Source organism: Lathamus discolor, chromosome 6, assembly GCF_037157495.1.
Source record: "Lathamus discolor isolate bLatDis1 chromosome 6, bLatDis1.hap1, whole genome shotgun sequence".
Taxonomy (NCBI): Eukaryota; Metazoa; Chordata; class Aves; order Psittaciformes; family Psittacidae; genus Lathamus; species Lathamus discolor.
This window is the reverse complement of record NC_088889.1, coordinates 56,159,715-56,180,775: the sequence shown is the minus strand read 5'-3', so window position 1 is coordinate 56,180,775 and position 21,061 is coordinate 56,159,715.

The window sequence follows — 21,061 nt, the reverse complement described above, 5'->3', positions numbered from 1 at the left end:
ATAAATAAATAAATAAATAAATGGTCCTCTAATTATCTCTGTAAACTTTAGGATGAATTAGTACTTTCTGACAAATTATCTAAAACCACAGTGATAAAGTGGTAAAAAGGCTTTTTGCATCCCATATCCCAGGGAAGTGTAAAGCTAAATGAACCTAATCTAAAACATGGTATGTAGCTGGCATTCTACATAGAAGGCCTAACATAAATAATGAAAACATCAAAGGAAAAATTTTAATTTTAATAACGTGATTTATATGATTTACAAAAGGTCAGTCATTTCTGGACAATCTTTTGAAAGATTTACAGTATTTACAATTCAGCTATTTCTACATCTTCTGTGGTACTGGCACACTAAATTGAATGTTTAGTTTCTTCAGTGCTCATATCAAAGAGTTATCTATGTTACAGTTAAAATGGGGAACCTTTGCACAAATGGTTTCGAAACAGGTATGGTCCCATCTGCACTATAGATTGTTCCTCTGACAATCCATGAGTAATCAGGTTTGGTTTAAGTGTAGGGTGAATTAAAGATAATGTTAAAGTAAGACTTGCACCTATGGTAGCTGTTTCTAATACGTAACTGGTAAAGCAGCTTTAACAGGAGCACTGAAAGGAAGACTGAAATTCCTGTTGTGGTGACCAAGTTACAGGGGGCCTGATTTTGAGAGGCATTTGGCAAACATCTCCTTCCTGATTCTAAGGGAAAGCACTTTTCAGAAGTCAACCACATCCACTTTGAAGTGACACCATGAATCAGAGCTCTACCTTTAGATGTCCCTACTCTGAGAACATCAGTGTCCATGGGATCATTTTGGTACTACTTCCCTAGAAAGTATTTTCAGCATATGATTGGTTTTTTTCCCGATACCTTCCCTGATCAATACGTATCATAACAGACTCATTTCTGCCACCCATCCCAACCTCCTGTACTTTCATACAGGAGCTTACATGCCCCCATATTTAGTATGTTACTGATCTGACACTAATTGGGGGTTTTGGCTCAGCTTTGAAACAAGCTGTTATCTAACAACAAACCTAGCATTTACTTCAACATCACACACATGCATGTGCCCACACAGATTTTAATAATGAAGTACTATACAGAATCATAGAATCAACAAGGTTGGAAAAGACCTTTAAGATCATCAAGGCAAATCATTGCCCAGCACTGCCAAGGCTACCACTAACCCATGTCACTGAGGGCCTCATCTACACAGTGCGAGAACACCTCCAGGGACGGTGACTCCACGACTGCCCTGGGCAGCCTGTTCCCATGGCTGAACACCCTTTGGGGAAGTAATTGCTCCCAGTCTCTAGTCTAAATCTTCCCTGGCACAGCTTGAGGCTGTTTCTTCTGGTCCTGTCCCTTGTCCCCCTGGGAGCAGAGACCAGCCCCGTCATGGCTCCATCCTCCTGTCAGGCAGTTGTAGGGAATGATAAGGTTCCCTCTGAGCCTTCTCTTCTCCACACTAAACAACCCCAGTTCTCTCAGCTATTCCTCATAAGATGTATTCTCCAGAGCCTTCACCAGCTCCGTTGCCCTTCTCTGGCCCTACTTCAGCATCTCAATGTCTCTCTTGTAGTGAGGGGCTCAGAGCTGATACCCCTTTCTAGGGAAAAAGATCTACTTCATCCAAAGATATATGAAAAAGATGACAGACAACTGTTGCATTCAGTCCTTCTGTACTATATAAGATTCAGACTGAAGTGGTCCTGTATTGTTCCTATTTGACTGTCCCACATCACACAGAGTTACAGGCATGAATGGCTAGTTTCATAAATAAACCTTACTTTTCACCTAAAAAAAGGAACTGGCAGTTCGGACTAAAATTTCAAAATGATCATGAAAATCTGGAAGAAAGCCAATGGATTCTTCATTCAAAAACTGCAAAGCCTTTATCACAAATGTATCCTACCCCCTTTCACTTAAGTGTTGCCCTTAGGTCTCAATTACATTTCCTCAATAGGAATGAAAGTATATGCTATCACAACAACTGTGTCCACCTGGAAGAGCCATCTGTGAAAAATGAGACCAAATCAGAGGCTTAGCCTTTGGATTTTACTTGCATAAATAATCTGTAGTGTCTATAACCTAAATGGCATTCATAAACTGTTAATTAATTCCACTAATTCAGGTAGCATACCCATTGACTTGAGGAAGTTTCAGACTTTGGTCAGTGTAAGAAATTACACTACATCCTGCTGATGATGGAAAAAAGGAAGGAAAAACCTTTGTACCTACTGAATCGAGCTGTTGTGATCTCAAATCAGTTGTTCTGCACGTACGGATATAATGACAGGAAAAAAAGTAATTATAATTAGGTGTCTATTTTGATTTTTCTCTTCATAGTATCCGTACTGAATGTCACTTGATTTTAACAAACTATAAGCCATTTCAAGCAGGCACTGCATATCCTTGCAGCTACCGGTCTACTTGGAGTCTCTAGTTTATTTCAACAAAATTCTCTTGTGCAAGCGTGTAAATATTTCTAAGGTTTAAAAAACCCAACATTTAAACAGGATGGTGATAAACCAGCAAGGCAAAACAAAGAGATCACTGATCTGAGCAATGTATTAACAACTGGTTTTGAGTGAGGAAAACGGAAAAATCTCTCAAAGAAAAAGGGAAAAAAGGAAATCAGTGAGGCCCAGCTCAATTAATGGTCTGATTTTGTAATTGGAACTACACTACAGTTGAGTCATGAGCCCAAAAAAGCCTTACTTGGTTTTAATGGGACTCCATAATGTGCCTAAGGGCCTGTAACAGATAAGGAGAACATTCATGAAGATCAAGTCTTTCATTTTCAGCAGATGTCTGTATTGAAATTAAATTTCTGTAACCAAGATGCCCCATTTGCTACTCTTACTTGCCTGGAAATTTTCACTAACATCAACTTCATTGGCAGCAATAAAGCTACTCTCACACTCTATCATTACCAAGGAATTGATAAATTCTTATCAGGGAATATTCACACCACTTCACTTCAGATGTCTAGTGTAAATGCCTAAATTAGGAGCTAGGGCTTTCTGTACTGACGTTCCCAGAATCATAAAAGCAATGCAAATAGGAGACCCTCTCTTTCTACTCACTGCATAAAAGAGCCTGAAGTTGAGATAAACTGTGCTTTCTACACAGAGAATATTTTCATCTGTAAGACAACAAAGCTTCTCCAAGAGGAAAAAATACATAAAAAAAAAAAAAATCTCAGGTTAAATAAACGGAATAGTGCTATAGAAACCAAATCCAGAACACAGAGTTCAGAACTACACTTTGAGAGAAGTTAGTCTTGGAAGTTTCAGTAAGTTTTAAATGCAGATTCTCATCATAGGTTGTTCAGGTTATTACTGAAGATTCACCAAGGGAGAAATCAGTTAAGTGAAGGAAATTAATTCAATACTGATGGAACAGATTGTGATAATAAATCCATCAACCTGAGGAATGTTTTCCCAGAGACAGCAGTGAAAGTCCAAATACTCCATGGAACGTTTAAAAATATACTAAAGGTTTAAGGTATAAGATAAGAAACAGATATTTTGCAATTGCAGTGATAATAAAGAAACATTTATATTAATAGTCGTAGAATATTTTAATCACTTCCATTTGTTAATAGCACAAATGGAAACAAAAATGTTTCTTTCTATAAAGTACTGCAATAGTATCCAAATAGTAACAAAGTAGTATCCCATTTTATTGCAAATACAAACTGCTTTCAACTTCATATGCATACAAAATGCTGTCATTTTTAATCTGTACCAGATTTTCTGCTAGCTACAACAAGAAGTTAATCTAAAACTTTACAAAAGCTAGTAGCTCCAAAGCCAGTACCAGAGTTTCTTCAGTTGTCCAAATCACATTCAGCACTTCTTTATCTCGGCACTCTTCACAAGACCAAAAACCTATACCATAGTAGCCTGAGTTATCTGTAATTAATCCTTCTTCATGTAGATCTGAAAATTAAAATTCAGGTGATAGCATTACCTTCATATCAAGGCCAATTGTCAATGACACTATTTTATAAATAGACTGTTCACACAAATCTCTTTCAGCAACAGAGCTTTAGAATTTTATAAAAAAAAAAAAAAAAAAAGATTTAAAAAGTTAATATGGCAAGATGTAAACTTACTTCTTATTTCCCCTGCTCCATTTGTTCAAGTTAAAGAACTTGGTTCTGTTTGCTTCTGTACCCTATTGTTATCCACCCTTATCATATATAATGTCAGGTGCTTTCTAATCCATGAGAGACTTCTAGGACAATAACAATGTATCTTAGAGTGCTGAAGTTGCATTTATTGAAAAGTGAACGTATTTCCAGTCTAGTTTTGCTTCCCACTCCACCTTCAGTCTGATATCACCTTCATTTTTCCAAGCAAATCACTTGTTAAATGCTATGTCTCATTTTCTTTTACAGACAGTTTCCAAGAGGCACTGGCATCAAATAAACTGTGAAACTACATCGAGGGCTCAGACTCAAAATCTTAGCAACTGGATGTTCACTGTCTTTTGACCTCAGCAAGTAAGCTTCTACCTTATGTTTCCTGAAAGACCAAATCTTTTTAAATCAGAAATACTGAGCACAAAATTACAAAAATCCCTTCTAAGTTTGCATCATATAATGTTCTCTTTAACAAAGACAGATTATCTGACTGATGCATTTCCTTCTCCGTTTGTCTGGCCTAATCTAACAAAGAAAACAAAGCTGGCATAGTAAGTGGGGCTTTTTCTTCTCCCTGACTGAATGCTGCCTATCCAGTCCAAGAGGAAAAACGGTTAGACTAACCCCAACCTACTTTTTTCCACTACTTTTGCACATAGGCACCAATTAAAATATTGAATCCATGAGTTAAATAGGAAATGTCTCATTCAACATTAATGACACCCCCACCATACATTGCCTAAAAGTTAAAATGCATGTTAAAAAAAAAAAAAATAGTTTTAATAGCAGCAAGCATGTTAATTGTAGTAAAATGAACAATACTGAAGTTGTTTGAAGATGGAATTAAATTTAATGAAATTCACAAACAAACCCCTTTTAGAAAGTAACAACAGTTTTTTGAACATTAAAGAGAAGCTCATTATATCGAGACAACTCCAATGTAAAAGGCAACCCGACTTCAATCACTGCATATCTGCATGTTAATGAACTTGCTGTGTGCAGCAGGGACTGAGCAGAGTAAGTAATGGGAAGACTGACTTAAAGCATACAGTACACTCAAAAAAAAAACACGCCACCTTTAATCAATGAAACACCTTTTCATTCGTACCTTAATAGCAACTGAAATGATTTCAAACGTTATCACAAAGGAAAGATGATACTTAGTAAAGGTTTCTTTAAGACATAACATTTCTTGCACATTCTTTCAGCATTCACATACTGTCAGCATCACTGTGGCAAAGACTTTCAAGTTTCAGCAGACAGATACCGCCCAGTACAAAGTCTTTGTCATAATAATTTCATTGCAGCCCCCTGATCAAACATCTAGACAAATCTGAGACTGAAAAGTGAGAGCTAACCAGTGACCTTTGATTAGAACCACAAGCACCAGTTTTAATAAAATGCCTCATTCATTGCCTTCCCCTGCCAACAAGGAAGGTGTGTTTGAGTCTGAAAAACATAGTCAATATACCATTTACACCCATATAATGATTCCTATTATTCATAGTTAGAATTTGTGACTGTAGCAAGTGAAACATGGACATCTTAAAATAGCTAAATGAAAACACACTGACAACATTCTACCTTTAAAATATATTCAGGAGCCTGCCTCTGCCTTTCTGTTGCCTGCTGCTGGCTTTCTTGTCTTGCTGATCATATTGTAATAGGCTTGGCTTTTTTCCCCCCACAAACCTTCATTTACACAATGTTTGGTTTGTCGCTGTTTCTCAAAATCTATTACTGTTGGCAAAGTCCAGTTTTAAGGGGCCTTTAAATTTGTACTTCACTTAAGTAACAGTGCCCCATTCAAATACACATCTGTAAAGCTGCCTTTTTGTATATTATACATTAATATTTATATATTAAGTTTTGAAAATTCAACTCATTTCTGGAGCTGAATATCCTATCAAACTTTGAGGGAAGGTTGTAAAAAGACTTTGCAAACTTGAGTAACTTAAGTAGCTGTTCAACACGCGTTTTTGCTTACAGATATCCAAGCTGCTGGTCTCTAATACAGAGATTCCAGGAAATACAATTAAAATCCATTATATATATTTGTGCTTTAGCATATCAGGCAAGAGGACAGAAAGGGGGTCTTATCACATTTATTTCCCACTTGAAAAGCGAAAGTCTGAAGCAGGGTAATAAATATTCAAATGACTTTGCACCACTGAGCTACCATATCAAGCTAATGATCTGTAGTCTGGAGCTCTATAAAAAGAAAGCTTACTGCCTGCCGTCACCTAGAGGTGTTGCTGTAAACACTGTGGGGGGATATTCTCCTCTCAGTGTGTGTGCATGTAACTACACTTAATGTTGTTTTCAAGACAGAATATATTGCTGAGTCGTAAAACAGAAAGACAGGATGAAACAAATGCAGAAAAATGCAAGGACAAAATGAATTAAAAGAAAGTTTCTGGAGGTTTAACTTAACTTGTTTCTTCACTGTGCTGTGAAGGAGTGGGCTTGTATTTCAGGCCTTACTTGCATAGCCACAAATAAGAGAGATACAGATGTTCAGTTATATATATGGTGGCAGCTCATGGCTAGTTAACTAAGAGCAAGAGCAAGACGGGTGAACTCCATGGCCTGCCAGAATCTGCTGTAATCTTGAATTCACTGCAACAGAACAACTGATGTTATAAAGTGGCATGGCCCACTGCATAAGAGAGCAGTCCCCTTCAGGCAGGAAGAAAACAGGAATAAACGACAGATTTGTTATGAACAGTCTGCATCCTCGTTAGAGCATGAATCAAGCAGACATATGCTCCATCAAAAGCCATGGAGAAAAGGCAGATCCAAGCATATAAAGAACTATTTCTAACTGCATATGTAATGGTATAAAAAGTCTTATCTTTATTACAAAATATTGCATAAGAAAAAGAAAGAGAGATGGTCTGCAATTTAAGCACAGGCCTGGAAATGAGCCATATCTTCCAAGTTCGATTTCTGGCTAGGGCCCAAACCATCTTGAAACCTTCCTGCTTCAGTTTCCCAACTGGAAAAGTGAGAATAAACATACTTGCCTACAGTATTTCTCTCTTAAGAGTGGAGGATTAATTAAACAGTGTACTATCCTGTCTATTTGGAAGTTCTAATGTCCCTTATCCTCCCTAAACAAACATAAAAGGCAAATAGCAGTTGTATATTCTCTCTTACATACAAGAACTTTCTAACCTAGATGTGGTTAGATAGGTGATTCAGAGGAAAAGAGAAAACCGCATGGAAAAGTTACATAGAATCAGAAATAAAGCTTCTCCAAGGTCCGCATTTACTTGCTTCTGAATCTTACTCTTACAAGAGCACTAACATTATTTTAAGCCTGGAGGAACACGCCTGTCATCAGAAGCCCTCAGGTACCTCTCACAAAAGCCAGCAGAGCTTTCAATGACAAGTAACACGGAACTGGATAGCAAGAGAAAACAATCTGTCCCTCTCCCAGCATGGTAACATATACCAGGATGCTTTCTCTCCCTGCTTTTTGATCTTACAGGTTGCATAGCAATGTCTGCTGGTCCATAGATGCCTAGCATATACAGCAAGCATTGCCTTGACAGTTCTTTGGGCTTTGTAATCAGTGGGAAGACGAAAATTTCTGTTCACTTATAAAAATAATATGTTATCAGATACCAACTTTTGACCCATCATGACTCCATCAGGGCTGAACTACTCACGTTTGCTCAGCAGCCATTCAACGTCTAAGACCTGAAGCAACCACAGTTTCTCCCATACCAGGATACAGCTAAAGATCTTGTTCAGACTCAATTCTGGAAGATGGTGTACACGGGTTTTTGCAACTTCCTTCCAGGACCTGTCTACAGTATTGCCAGCATCTCTGGCAACTCCAAAAATGGGAACCCTTAAGTGGCCGTTCTCCATTGACTTAATTTCTAAACTGTTCACGCACACATCTAGCTCATGTGCAACATACATGCAAACGTTTTGCAACTCTAGAATCAGCATCACAGAATTTGATTCTGTTTTCTCAAGGCCTGAATGACCCTGATAATACAGTACAGGTTTAACATTTTGATTCTTTATGTATTTACTAAAGCAAAATTAAATGGTTGAAAGAAGAAAATCTATCAGCTTCTACTGGTGCTTTCCTGGTGGTGTTTATATATTTTAAGCATAAAAGAAGAGACTGAGGCAACTTCTCAGAACTGTTTTAGGTACTGTGGAGTCTAACAAAAGCCAGGAAAATCAAGAGCTATCTGTCTGAAGCTGCCAGGGAACACTGCCTGTCTGTGTACACACCACACCTTTAATGACTTGGTACTTCTCATTTTCATTCTGTAACAGGAAAAGCTAATGGAAGACTAAACTACCAGAAGGCTAAATTTCCTAGTTTTTGATATATGGGATCCATGCAATCACAGATTTTAAATATGTTTTAGATTTAGAATAGAATTAGTCTTTGTTTCCTCTAGTTAATTAAAAAATTGCTTAATGTACATTCACATGCTAGATTTTTTTTAACTTTTCAGTTGCAGACAACCAAATATAATTGCTGCTTCAATACAATATAATGCTACTGTTTGTTTCTTTGTTGGAACTGCCTGGCCTTTACATGAATATTGCCACCAAAATGGAGCAAACCAGGCTGTTAAGCATTAGCCCTAAGTTAAGTGGTAACATGATCTATTTAGTGGCACACTTATCAAGTCAGTTCTACTGCTGTTTATTTAAATAGAAATTGAAATATTAGCTGTTCAGCAAACTCCAGGCAATCTATGCAGGAAATTGAGAGGGCTCTAGCTTTTCCTATAATGAGAGAATTTTTTACAAGTCCTCCCTAAACAGTTTCCTTTTCTGAAGTACAGTAACATCTCTAATAGTCAAGGGGGGGTGGGGGAAGAACATAATGAAGCTGCAAGAAGGAAAATATTGCCAGGATAGATACAGTGCACATACACTGGTAAGCATCGTTACTTGAACGTATCAAAGTCCTTAGGCATTGTGATTGCAAACTAAATGAAAGGATACTCTCTCCGAAACACTAAAATAGTTAAATGGATTCCTGATAGTTCATATAGTTTCCTAAATTAAAAAAAAAAAAAAAACACACAGGTTTACATCAGAACTTTTAAATCATGGAAGAAAGGAAGAGAAATCTATCCACAATCTTACATTCTCTACAGCATGAAAACTATTGATCAACAAATAGTACAGACATAGTAGCTAAACAGATTTTGCCATGTACTTTTGTAATCACTCAAAAAAATCTCTGCAAGACCCAGCTCTACTACCCACATTTTTCTTTTCTTATATATACTTTAAATGTTGTGATTTGAGATTATAGACCTAAAAGGATAATTTTGTATTCCACTGTTGCCACCTGTCAGTGAATACTTCCAAAAGGTAGTACCACCATTCCCATAGCTTCACATATAAGTATAAAGTATATATTGTATAAAGGGTTGAGTTTTCATTCTAAACTAGCTGCCTTTGAATGTTCAGCCATAAAGATTTTGATCAGCTGATAGGTGTGTTGCAATGTAGGAAAACCAAAGAAGAAGTCAAGCAGTGTCATCCAAATAAACCAAGATCATTATGCCTGGTCAAAGCTATCCTACAGCTAGTTTTGGTCAATTAGTATAGCATACATAGCATACTCCACTGCAATATAAACTCCAGGATTGACCCTACAAGCTTTTAGTTAACAAAACAGTCCCAAAATAATCAAATTATCTGTTTACCTGAGCACTGACCTCAGAATCATACCTCTTATTCCTCGCTATATGCGGAAAAAAAAAACACAAAACCACACTGTTAAGAAAGAGGTACATTCTTTATGTACTTTTTCTCATGCCTGACAGTATTAAATACATAGCACAAATTAGATTGCTGTCCTGTTTATCACTAAACTGTATTGTTCAACTTTTTCATTGTGGGCTGTTTTTTTTTTTTTTTTACCAGAAAAGTATTACTTTATTGTATGTATTTTCATTTTTAATAGATGATTCACTTGCTTGATACTAAATGGAACAAATGCCTTAGTAACGTAATCAAAAATATGCAGCATGTGTTTCCAAAATTAATTTTGATATTTCCTGTCACTAAACTTGCCTCATCAGAGCATAATAGTAATTTTATAGTTGTAGCAATGCTGATTTCATCACATAAGAATCTACAGGAACATTTGAAGTTGCACATGTTCAAGAATTTACATTTTTTTTGTCCTGAACAGCCACACAGCAAGTTAGTTTCAAATTCCTATCATCTTCCCTTTAAGTCAGAGAGAAGCTGGATTCAGAATTCCAAATAAAAATAGTTGAAGTTGCAATCTAGACACAGTTATAGTTTCTCTCTTACAAAAAGACTCAAGTCTCCAAAATCACTATTGTGGTTCTGCTTTCCATTTAAATTGCTTTCTTACCATTTAAAATGTATCTTGATCCTTTTAAGTAATTAGGCAATCAGTAAAAAAGGAATTTGGGCTATTACAATGATTGTTCAAGGCTTAATTTATATATGCACTGCAGGGGCTATACTGAGCACTTATTCCATACAAGTCCTTTTCCTCCTCTTCCACACAACATTTTTCAGAAAATAAGCAGTTGCACAAAAATGTTAACATATGGCAGTATTTTTGGAACTGCTGTAGAAATTAAAGGCAATAAAAATTGCCTTGGACAAGAAAGGACAAATAGGCCAAACCAAATAATTATTCTTGCAGCTTTCTTTAACCACTAACTCCATTTTATATGCAGTTTCTGATTTCTCATATTAAATCTGATCATATATATTTAATTCCATTCTTAAAAATTTCAGTAGACAACTTCAGTGCTAACCTACAACTGCCCTGTCAGAAAATCTTTGATGTCACAGCATAATAGCTCCTGAAAGAACAGCACTAACACTTAATGTAACATGAAACCAGGGCCCTGCAGTGGGGCTGTCTGCTGTCAGGAACAAACAGTTTCACTCCTGCTCCCCAGAAGTGACAAGATTGAGAACTAACAGGGCAGCACCTCCGCAGTGCTACAGGAGACCTGTGCACCAGTGTCACTGGCAAATCCCATTTCATCATTTTAAATGTATCACCATTACTAAAAAGAAAATCCCAAACACTAAATGAAAATGCCCAGCAATGCAGCCACAGTTCATCTGAGACGCTCTCTTCTTCTGTTGTACATAAAACTGTTCTGATGTGAAGATGAATTGTTCCTATGCTGCAAATGGTAAAACAGGAATATACATTCACGTGGAATTTCTTTAAATTTCATAGCTTGTAAACAAAAAATATTTCTGTTGCCCAATGCAGCCTAAATTATTTTCCTGAATTTATTATTTTGCGTGTTATGACATTTGAATCTCTTTTGAGTTTAACTTTTAAAAGTATTGCTAGATGGCTTTCAGCAGAAAACATGAAATACTTTTCTCTGTTGCTAACACAGGTGATTACAGGCCTGCCCTTGAACTCAGTATCAGATTTTAACTAATGAAAACCATTGCATCTGACAGAGATCACTGGAAAGATGAGATTCTTAAAACCTACATGGGCCCTGTTCTGAATGGTACTGAATGTCACTTGCTCAGGGCCCCTTTCAACGTAACTACAGGCTCTCACAGGAGGTATAAAATACAGAATCGGGCCCCATATGTCTCTGCTTTGCACTCCTTACTTTTACCTCTTTTGAAACATTTTTAGGATTTGTGTGGAACATTGCTTTAGGTCAAAATATATTATCATACATGAGAGTACCAAGCTCCCATGGAAATCAGCTTCATTGCTGGATTTACTTTCTCTCTTAGAAAGCTGACTAGTATATTTTATAAACTAGCAATAGCTGTAAAGTTTATAAAACCTGGCCTCTGGCTAACTTGTAAACATCGGATATATTATCCTTTTGTTTGTAAAGCTTAATCCTACAACTGTCAAGATGAATAAACCTTTAGAATAATAGTAAAAATACAAAAACCCCAGTCATCATTAATAGAAAATTGAAATCAGATTGAGATATAAATGTCAGTGGCACAATTTTTGATGTGTTTGGTAGTACATATAGAACTGGGAACATTTTTATCATTCAAATTTCTCAAAAGCATTCTTAGGCCATCTAATTTTAAAAGTCATGAAGTGATAGATGTTTTTAGAAGTATTTATGCTTAACCATCCTCCTTCAATGAATCTCTGGTACTTGGCAAAAAATAATTCATAGTGTTTTAATCATGTAGGACCTTACTGACACTGAATTGGAAATTAGATTCTTCGTGCAGATTCAGAGCACACATCCATACAGCAGCATTAAAAGGTCTCTGCTCATATATTTGCAACTCTTACCATTTGCTCCCAGAACACACTTAAATACGATATCCATGGTGCAAACACTGAGTTAGAGACATTCTTTATACCTTATAGTCTAAGTAGATTACACAAGAGGAAAGAAGAATACTGTGAGTAAAGTAGCATATCTGTAATCACTGTCTGTGGCAGCATCAAAACAATAGGTAACGCCAATTCCTCCTACCTTCCCATTCAGAGCCTTAAGTACAGGCACCCACCACTCCCTGAGCTACATGACAGGCATGTGTTGTTCCATTATGAATGCAACAGAATTGTTTAAAAAGCCACTGCTCTCCCTGCTAAGAACTTACTGTTCCTCCACTTAGACATTGCATGGTTTGAGCTGTGGTTTCAACTAACACCCTTTGCCACACAGTGACATTACATTTGAAGCATTCACACAGTCATTTACTGCGCCTCAGCTGAGAGGCAGGAAAGAAGAGCTGAACATATGATTTCTTCTGTCCCTCCAGCTAGACATGCAACAACATGCCTGTCTACACTTTAATCTAAAGTATATATGTACACTTTACCTCAGCTATTGTAAAGATGGAAAACAAAAAGAAAGACAAAGAATCAAGACTTAAACTAGCACTTAATTGTACTCCTATTCCATCTTGGTGGGAACAAGCAAAAACTCTTAGAGACAATGAAATTCTCTTTCCTCACTGGTTTGAAAAGACCAAGGTTTGTCCCTACTGAGGAGAAACTGCACCCACCACCTTTGCCTGTGTTATCTCGGTTTTTGCCAAGTTGTTTGTTTGGGGTTTTTTAATTCAGTTTGTTCAGTAGATCCTTTATGATGCTTGGTCATTAATTTGCAGAAAATATGTAGCTAAAAATTGAAAAATATGATTGGGAATGATCACTCAAAACCAGAAAAATGTTCTCTGGTGTCTAAATAGTAACACCATTGAGGTAGTGTCAGTATTACGCTTTGTAACAGAACAGGTGAGAGGAGGAAGAAAACAATCACAATCATTACGCTATGTGTCCAAGACATTTTGAGTCAAGACCACATATCTGACAGAACTGCCTAGAGATCTCAGTTCAGATAAAGCCCACTGCTAATTATCGCCTGAAGAACACTTCTTTGGGAATGAGAAAAAAAAGCTGATAGAAAGCAAAGAGAACTTGGGAACAGAAAAAGTCATTATAAGCAAATACAACTTATCTTCAGAACTTGATATACTAATTGTACATACACATTATTAATTTCTGCAGATAAACAACATAGTTCTAAACAAGGAAAGAAATAAAATCTGGGTCAAACATTGGCTTCCAGATCAAAAATCTTAGCAATTTCATATTAAACATAAATTGATTATAAAGAACATTTATTTAGTATCAGTAATTATGTAACATGAGCCGTTCCCTCTAAAGACTATCCTTAGCCTTCTAGACAAAACAAGCCTCAGAAGCTTTTAATCCTGACCATGTTGCAGGCTGACCATTAAACAAAGGAGCGGGTCAGTGAGGACATTCATAAGCCAAAAAAACATATAAACCAGCACTAGTGAATAAGGATTCAGTCCTCCAAAGTGCGAAACACGCTGGCTCCAGTCCAATAAAATACTGAACTTACATGCTGAATTTTAAGCACATAGTCTCATTCCCATTGAGATTTAGAGTTTTAAAGCTCAGCATGTGCTTATATACTCTGTTGAGCTAGGACCAAAGCACTTGGTATCTTCCAGGACTTGAACCCTGAATATTATCAGCTGGACCTGAAAGAGCTCAAACAAATTAATTTTCTACCTGCCTTAGTCAATAACTCTGAACTTTATTCTAAACATGTGAACCTTTCAGAGATTATGAGTTCAGATTACCCTTTTCCACAACCAGAAGTAGAAGAATGAAGGCTAAGCAGCTATTCTGGCGATCCACTGCAACATTTTCCTTTGGTTTGGGTGTCCAAAAACAAAAACCCAAAGATTTTCCTTTAGGCCAAGAAAAAGGACCAAAGCCTGTCAGGTCCTGTGGCTGAGAAAGAAACATGTGCTGCTGAATTCAGTTGTAAGAATCTTCATTGCCTGAATTATTGGGAATTAATGCCAACTACCCAATTCATCATTGCTCTTTAGTACAAAAAACTGTAATAAGAGACAAACTGCTCTTCACACATCTCATCATATTTGCTACAGCTCCAACACCAGCGAACAGGCAGCCTGTGGCTATTAATTACTTCTGGCAAATGGGAATCTTTTACCCAGCAATTGGCTTCACCACAGCTCTGGAATTCACCACAACGAGACTGAGGCCTAAGTGTGACCTATGAAAACTGGTGTGACACCAAGCATGCTTTCAGGCAAGCAAAACAGCAGAAGAACAAAAATGCAAATAAATTAATTTCTCACATCAAAGTAGTAATGGCTAGCGTTAAACAGCCTTTTATCTGTGTGCAAAAGGGGTTGTTTGTTTTATGTGGTTTATGTTCTGCCTTTTTTTTTTTTTATTTCAGGGCCCTATTCATTGCAGAAAAACTTTAAACATGAGTAAAGGTATTTTATTAGAATTTGAATTCTTAAAAAAGCTGAATAAGATGCTGATACATTAATCAAGTGAGAATTTGCACAAAGAAACTAAAAGGGAATAGAAAGAATCACATACATCTTCATGTTTGAAGCAAGGTTCAAAACAAACAGTGTAAGACTATTTAATGTAGTGGCTACTGTGCCTCATTTGGACAACTATATTGCCTTATAGCACAGAAATGAAATAGTGAACAGGTATAACCAGTAATAGAGTGACCCTAAAATTACTGGACAGTCAACTGCCACAATGTACCAGCTTTAAGTAGACAGAACATTGCTATGGGAAACCCTGGTCTACAGCATTCACCAAGAGCTGGCATGCACTGTGGCATAGTTTTATGTGCTCAAGAATTCCAATCAAGCCACAGTAATGGATGACCCTACTAACTGTGGACATTCTTAGGAGAGATACTAAGGACATATCTTTCCCTGGAAGTTTCAGTGGCTCAATGCCTTTTATGATAAAGCTTCATATTTCTCGTATTTTTGGCCTGGCTCCCTATTTGTTACCCCTAGAACACAACTAGCAGGCCAGCCTGCATCACAGTTATTTAAACATGGTGCAGCAGGCCCTGAACAGCCTAGCATGGACAAACAGAAGACTACAGGGCAAGGTCTAGTTTGTCTAAAAGAATTGTCTATCATGTCAAAACAAAACAAAAACAAACCCTCACACTGAAAGTACAAGAACTGTACAACTTTCCAGAAAGCTGAGAACATAGGAAAACTATTTTTCCCTTTTACATAACAAAATATTCCCCATTCTGGAGGTTATACATCCCAGTTGTCAACAGATGTTCAGTCAGTACTCCCACTCTAAGCTCAATTAATATCCCAATTGATTGTGAGTGACAAAAATGCTGATTTCGATGTCCTATCCTCAGTTTCTTAGAAAGTAGAAGAGTACAGAAGAAGAAGAAAAATAAAGTCACTAAGTATGCCTTGAAAGGCTACATCCACCAATGCTGATCTGCCCCCGCACATCCTAGGTTTTTTTCTGTGTCTTTGGTTCTCACCCTACCCTTTTTCTTCCTTTTTCCCCCCCTCATTTCCTTTCATTCAAGCATTCTCCCTCCCTTCTTATCCACAGAAAATGACTACTGCAGGTTCTAAAGCATCTATTTAAATTCTGCTTTGCTTTTAGCTAGTTTCAAACCTTCATTGCTAACAAGATCAAAAAGACATGAAATACAATTTCATTTCACATTCAACATTCAGACCACAAATTGGTGTGCAAGAGTATTGGGATTACTAATTTATACTGATCATTCAGAATCTCTAAATCCTTTCAACAATATTTGCTATCAATCATTTTTTGGAAGGAACAGTAAAACACACAAATGTTTAAGATTCATGCTAGGTATACACAGGCTGTTCATATAAAATAATATTTCTGTCCACTTGCTGAAAAATACCAACGAATGACCAAACTGTCCCATTCAAACTGATCCACTTTTTCTCAGACAGCAAGGATAGATAACCTGCCTCTCAATGTATTTGTCGTGAACAACTTGATAACCAACAGAAAAAGAATATGGAGTTCAGTCTTGAATACATTAAGCACTACAGGGGACTTTTTTTGACCACTGCATGTTACCTTCTTAAAAAGATACCATTACACCATCTATATAGAGAATTTTAATAATTTAAATATATCAAGCTATTACCAAATACTGACTACAGAAATTCTATATGCATGATCAACAGCAGTAAGAGCATTAAAGTTACTATTCAGTTCAACACATTTCCTCTTCCCTGCCATCTTTATCCTTTCATATCCCTTCCCCTCCTCTTCCTCTCCCTTTGTTTTTTCATCCCTTCTTTTCTCCCACACATTCAAGAAGGCCCGATTCAACACAGTGTGGCATCAGCACAGACCAGCAACAGCTGCCGCTCCAGCTACAGCAGTGAGTGGATTTAAAAAAACCAAGGGATAGCTTTAAAGTTTGGGAGAGCTGTTTAAAGCGTATATGTAATAACTCTACTGAGGATTTGGACTTTTAGCTACACTCAATAGGGGTGCTTCATTACCTACTTGTGGGAATGCCACTTGTCTGTGATGAGGTCACAGCCTCCTGGCGATAAAGTCCATATGTGCTGTTTAGCCCGGTCAGCTGAAAACAAACTAGCAGATGCCACGCTGATTTGCATCTAGTTGCTATCGATACTAAAGAGACAATATGTGAAAGACAGGAAATATCATGCAGGAGCCACTCTTAGACAACATGAGGGGAAACGAGCGTTCACCTTCTTTATCTAATTATCCCATGCTGAATTACTGAAATAGAAAGTCTGCCAAGAGAGGAATGCAGTAATGAAAAACAATTTGGGGCTGGATTTACTGGTCTCTTACTGGTTGTTTGTTATCATAGGCATTTTTGTGCCACTTCAACTAAGGTGAAAAAAAAAAAAAAACACCCATCAGAAGTAGAATCGGCAATAGCTCATGCCTTGAAGTTTTCACTTCTATGAGAAATCTCCCTTACGTACGATTCATCAAAACCATTTCCTCCTGTTCCTTTTGCTTTCAGTTATATGAGACAATATACTCATATCATGAAAAATTTAATCCAGCCTGTCCAAGGGAGAGCTTCATAAATTAGAAACTCCAGCTAATCCTCACTAATTACTCTTTAGGTCCCTCAACTACCTTCTCTCTCCTATCAATCTTTCCTCTTTCCCTGAAAAGACTATGTGACACAGCATTCAAAACCTTTCACTTTTTCACCATGACTTTGGGTCTGTAATTCAATCCCCTTCCATCACAGAGTGTTGTGCAACGGTGTTTTTAAATCAACCGCTAGTGGACACACCCATTCAACCCATAAGATGTGTGGCAGTATATCTGCACTAAAATACAGAGCGGTGTTATCTCCACAACCATCACTAGTTAAAATTTTTGTTACATTCTTAAAATAAACATTACAGATTGAATCATTATTTTTTAGAGGCAATGGTGAAGATTAAAATAATGAGAGTTTTCACTGACAGAAGAAAAAAAGGAATCGCAAGGAAAGGCTGTATACACAAGCCAGAATTTTTTTGGCCTTCACCAAAGGCTGAGTGAAGATCTACAAAGCAGGGAACAAAGACCCACTTACCTACTGGAATACTCACTAGACATAATCCCTTGAAGTCTAGGTTGAGCACGTGAGTGAGCATAAAGACACACCTGAATTGATTCCATCATGTCTATATGAGTTCATATACAGAGGCAGTGAAGTGTGCAAACATAGAGGGATTGTTGTGCCTACTGGGGGCTACCTGAAACTTGCCATCTCTTGGGAGCATCGTGCAAATGGTGCAGAAGCCCAAAGGCATGATACCACAGAAACTAACATATCCCTGACCTGTGTAAGTCATTCCTGAAGAATAAAGGGAACCTGTGATTATTTACCTGCAGCAACAACAACTTTGAAGCAGAAAGGCTAATGGCTTAATCTGCTCTCCAAATCCAAAGTAGCCAGGTGCCAGAATGGCTAATATTAGCACATTCTCACACCTTAAGGCAGGAAAGTGATTGCCCAGTAAGTACTTTAAATCTAGGCAGATCTTCTAGCATAAGGACATTCCTTTTTATTCTGGCAGGTATGCTGACACATTTGTAACTTGGGGTATTCTAAGAGGGATCAAAATACATAAATAACACCACAGCACAAAAGATCCTTTGTACTACTGGTCAGCAGAAACCAGAGTAAGTTTTATCTTACTCCTTTTTCTAGAACATTAGATGGCAATACCCTCCTTTCTTGATCTCTTTTGTTTCACATTTTATCATCTCACTACACTTCTCTAAACTTACTCTTCACAGCCTGTGTAGCTGTCATCTCATCCCAACACCAGTTAACTATCTTCTATCTAGCTCATTATATCAAGATAAAAAGCTGATTATATCTAACTTCTTTTGAAATAAATGAAAAGATTCCATTGTTACTTTCAAAGAGAAATACCATAGTTACCATAATTTCTATGTGGAAAGAATGGACAGTATAATGGGAACTAGAACCTATAGAAGGTAACCAGAAAACGCGAAAGGGTTTTCCTAGAATTTATCTTTGATCCTTGGGGCAAGCAATGAGAACAGACACAGAAAGCAGAATGTAATCATATACGCATGTAAATCAGAGGTGAATACAAAATCTCAATCATAGGCACTACCATAACAAAAAACTACTAAAAATATGTTGAAACATGTCTACTTAAGTAAATAAAAAAAAACCATGCACACATCTAATTATACTTGCACTACAGGTTGAATAAAGTACATTCTTAATGTAGTGGCCTACATGAATCCCTTAGCAGAAGAAAAATATGAAAGGATCTGCAGGAATATAATCTGCCTTTGGCAGATCAGGTGTGACTGAAAGAAAAAAGAGAAAATGTACAGCCACAACCTCCACCATTATAGTAAGTCAGCAGTTAGAATCAACACACACTGCATATACTGTACCAGAAGACCCACTGGAAGACTAGAAACGTAAAGATAGTTGGTCTAATATGTAGTTTATATGAGATGAATTCCTGTTAATGTCATCCTAAAGCCATAAGCAACATCATGTAGATAAACATGATTCCACTCTAACTGAAGCCAAGTTATTTTCTACAGTGAATCCAAAGCAAACAGGGCCTTCACATGTGACCTCCCCCACCCCTCCCACCATCATCAGAGAAAGGTTGTTCCATTGAATCCAGAAGGAACTGCATTGCATCCTAAGGAATGTACCTGTGGCTGGGGCAAAATGGCACCCTTCCGCTTAAGTAAATGGAGTTACACTCATTTATACCAGCAGAGAATCTATCAAATATCAAAACATTCTTCTGAAATAGCTCAATACTCAAATACCATATATATTAAATTCTTCAAAATGCTAATCCTAATAATAGTAAGCTAATTAGGCATATGGCACCCCTCTTATCCAGAAAGCTCCCAAAATGTAATTCATTATCTAGTTCCACGTATTACTCCAACAGCTGGATTTGGTACTTCTGAAGTAAAATGCTGCAAGTGTCCTTAGCACGCTACTCTACCACAACGAAGAAAGGAAGCGAGGATTAACTGAGCCAGTTAGAACTGTAAGAAGAATTTAGATGGGCAACTATTTCCTATCTTAGCTGGAATTAAGCCATGACATTGAGGTTAACCCCCCCTACTCGTGAAAAAATACCCTGGGTTTTTACTAACCACAAATGGTCAGGAACTCAATTTAACAAGCCCAACCACAACAATAATACAGATGTAAAAAGCACACAGAACAACCTCTGAAAGTGTGATACTCTAGCTCAAAGTACTCAGGACTTCATACATCAATTGTAATCCAAAACTAGACAAAAAGAAGTGAGATTGCAAGATTGCTGTAAAACAATACTTTCACAGTAGAAACATCTGTTTAAATATGAAGACTTCCTAAATGCTCCAACTCAATAGCTTTGGAGCATTAATGGACAGAGTCTCTGTAGAATGAGTGTCTATGAGTAATAAGGAAATTTGCAGCACTAGCTGCCTCCCCCTCACTGGGACACTGACCAATACAGTCTATGAAGTAAACAATTCAACAGCAGCCTTTCTGGAAGAGCTCCTCACCAGGGCAATCTACTCAGGAATTAAAATCATTATTTATTCCAGAAAAGAGTATCCAGATAGGGAGAGGCCTGCAGTATTTTATATTGATTTTCCCACATCAGTAGGTTCTTAGCGCAATGTATTAATTCTTACATAGTGTGACAGTTAGCTGGAATGTGTAAACACATATTGTTTCATTAAAAATATAATGTTCCAGCACATGCATTTAATTTGCCATAAAGTATGGTATGCAAGAAATCACACCATCTTCCATAAACCTAAAAAGATAGTGGCATTTTTGTTTCTAATACAAGATATTTCAAGCAAGTAGTAAAATTTCAGTGGTATATGGAAGGGGTCTCAGAGAAACACACAAAAAAAATACGACTATAAACAAGCCATCATTCTGGTAAGAGGAAATACAAACAACCAGAATAAAAATAGTTGATGCACAAAAGCCATAATGAGGGGGTTGCTCAAAAAATAACTTCTACTTTGAATGGTTTGGATGAAATACAAAT